Raw genomic sequence first — 3,199 nt, 5'->3', positions numbered from 1 at the left:
AATTTTAATAGAACGTAACAAAAAACATGTATACTGCATAATAATATAAAACATTTCAGAAACTTAGGACCCTACGATTTCCACGATGTGAAAAACATGGAGGCAATCACGGAATCAAATCATGAAAACGGAATTAGGCAAATAATGTGGATTGTCACAGAATTTGTCACATTTGTGATGAATACAATAAAATAGTGTTGTACACTAACTGAAATCGCGATGTGGATTAGTGTATTAATTAATAAAAGTTGCAATACTATGTTAGAAGTTGTACTTATAATTTTTGTAAAGTTATCCAAAGGATTAATTAGCTAATCAAAAAAGGGAACACTAGATTAAAGGGGGGGGCGTGCTCACGTATAGCGAGGCTGAGCACAGACATTCCCTGATCAGAGCGAGAGCGTCGCAAAATGTCACAAAAGAAGTGTCTTTTTGGTTGCCAGGGCAAGACAACCCTGCACAGATTACCAAAGAAAAAACAGCATTAAGGGACCAGTGGATGGAGTTTATTTTTACAGAGCATCAACGGAGTTGTACAAGTGTTTTTGTTTGTTCCCTGCATTTCGAAGATGCTTGTTTTACAAACAAGGCCCAGTTTGACGACGGATTTGCGTATCGTTTATCTCTTAAGGATGATGCAATCCCAACGAAAAAGGGTCACGATCGTGTGTTGGAACCGCAGGCGGTGAGTAAAACTGCTTAAAATATCTCTGCCTCCTTGTTAGTGTGTCCGCCTCCCATGCCGAGACCCGGGTTCGAGCCCCGCTCGGAGCGAGTCATTGCTGCTGCTGCTCTCGTTCAGTTTCAGCCTCAGGATCTGATTCTGGATCATAAATAAACGGCTGAATCTGACTGTTAACCATGGTTTGTTTTGGATGATGTTTTTTTTTCCTCACGCTAATGTCACAACTTCCAAACGCTCTCAATGCAAAAGCCTACTGGCTAGTGATTCTTTAGCTCCACCCACACGTCACATTAGTTTACAGAAAAGATAATCAATAGCTGCAGCTCTATCCCACATACACAAAAAAAAAAAAAAATCAAGTGTCTTCACATCAATCCTTCAAAATAAAGGTTCGGTCTAATGTGATGTGATTGTGACGGAAATATATCACTTTTGTACAGTAGAATATGTCATTTTCAAAGTAATATAATAATACAAATAAGAATTATAGTAATAAAAATAATAATAATCATTAAAAATGATGTTTAAGGAATAATTACACAATTGTTATTCCATGTTTTAATTGTAACAGGAATAAAAATGGAATTTGAGAATAAAACGTATTTCTAAAATGTATTTTAACCATTAAGATGTAATTTGAAAAAGTTAAAACAAAACAAAAAAAAATCATAAAACATATTTACTTAATTTCTTCGTGAGTGTTAAGTTAAATATTAAGCAGACTTTGAGCAACATTAGTGGACCAACTAAACTGATTAATAGTGTGCATGTACTCTCAGTTGTACACAGTTTTTGTGTAACCTGGGACTGAACAGTCGCAACAACATAGGGGTTGTAATGAGTGCGGACTGTATCCTCTTCAGGGTAGTTCTCAGTGCCACTGACGACTTTTTTTTGGGTCAAATATAGGTTTGTGGATTTTATTTATAAAACCGTTTCTTTGCTGTAAATTATTTTATTTAATGTAATGCAAACTACAGGGACGCAACGTTAGTAACCAAAATGAGTCACACCAGTCTTTTTCAACTGACTACTTTTAAATGTTGATTTTTTTTTTTTGTTAAACAAGTTTAAATGTGAGAAATATTCTGTGTGTGTAAACTGTGAAATCAGTTGTATTAAGAACTGTATTTAATGAAAATGTATGTGTAACTTCACTTGCCTAGATGAAGTCCCATTTGAAGTCCATTCGATTTTTTTGTAGAGTGGCAACCTTTGGATTGACTGTAGTGGACTTCTTAATCACCACCTTCCCCGTCTTCTTGGAGACTACCTTGCCTCGGCAGGTTTTTGAGCCTCTTTCTGGGTTTATTCCATAGAATCATCTAAGGAAAGTTGCATTACACATTACCGAAGTGTATAATAACCATTTTTCAAAATTCTGATTAATTAATTTGGTTTAGAATTTAGATTAATTTTGTAAAACTTTATAACAAGTATAAAGTAATAAAGCACTTATAAATCATTTGCAAACGATCTATATATATATTCTGACTCGTTTGGATTTAATGTGGATCTACATGCCTTTCTCCTATTTTCTCCGTGTCTGGCATGCGTATAAAACCACATTTGACAGTGTTTCAGATGATGAACTGAAAAAACTGAAATGGAAGAACACAAGTAGAACACAGGAGAAAGGTTGAGGTAACTAGTTTGCAAATAATTTATTACTTTACTACTGTATACTTATTATAAAGTCTTACCACAGATTCTAAGAGAGTGATTAAAACATACGCAAAAAGGAAAACACTTACCTTTGAAAAAACTCTAACGTGCAACAAGCCGCCTCTTGATACTGCAGGTTGAAGATGTAGTACACAGCAAACACTGTTGCAACTGCAGTCAAAAATGTTGACTGGACACTAACAAAAAAAACAGAAAAAAAAGAAGCAATTTTAACAATTGTGCACAACAGCAATGTTAACAATTTTATATTTCAGCCATCAGTAAATGTTTCTTTTTCATCATGCGCAATGACACACTAACCCAGCAAAATCAGATGAGGATTGGCAGGTAGATTGAGTGTCTTCTCAACCTCAGATGCAGATGCTGCAACCTGTAGAGAACACACAATACACAAATAATAATATTACATAATATAATGTGGTGAAGTGGAAAGAAGAAAATTAAATACTTACATCTGTATGTGAAACCAGTCCATCTTCATGTTCCTGGAAGTGGGACATTAACGTTAGAATCTTGAAAAGCAGGTGTACCATATCTATGTTCTCAACCTGGGACATCCTTCAACTTTTCATTAAAAACACTTAAAAATATTCTGTCTACTGCTCTCTCCTCTTCCTCTCTCTCTAACTCTCTCTCTCTCACACACACACACACACACACACACACACACACACTCACTCACTCACTCTCTCTCTCACACACACACACTCTCTCTCTCTCACACACACACACACACAACTGTATTTGAGGCTGAGGAACAAGTTAGAATGTAAGTGAATGAAGTAACGTTTCCTCTGTGATATAGAGATTTGTGCCAATAAATCCAGT

General features: G+C 35.6%; 1 long non-coding RNA gene across 2 annotated transcripts; it reads right to left on the bottom strand.

Annotated features, from left to right (window-relative positions):
- Positions 1-1,853: 1,853 nt before the first annotated feature.
- LOC127963849 (uncharacterized) lies at positions 1,854-2,845 on the bottom strand. 2 transcript variants are annotated; one of them, XR_008154922.1, is made up of 3 exons: positions 2,672-2,845; positions 2,440-2,547; positions 1,854-2,010 (listed from the first exon to the last, which is right to left on the bottom strand). It is a non-coding gene; the product is annotated as an uncharacterized LOC127963849 (long non-coding RNA). The 2 variants fall into 2 exon arrangements; XR_008154923.1 differs by having other exon boundaries at positions 2,440-2,540.
- Positions 2,846-3,199: the final 354 nt, after the last annotated feature.

This window comes from Carassius gibelio, chromosome B8, assembly GCF_023724105.1.
Source record: "Carassius gibelio isolate Cgi1373 ecotype wild population from Czech Republic chromosome B8, carGib1.2-hapl.c, whole genome shotgun sequence".
Taxonomy (NCBI): Eukaryota; Metazoa; Chordata; class Actinopteri; order Cypriniformes; family Cyprinidae; genus Carassius; species Carassius gibelio.
The sequence above is the reverse complement of the archived record's forward strand: the minus strand, read 5'-3'. Positions and strand labels throughout refer to the sequence as shown.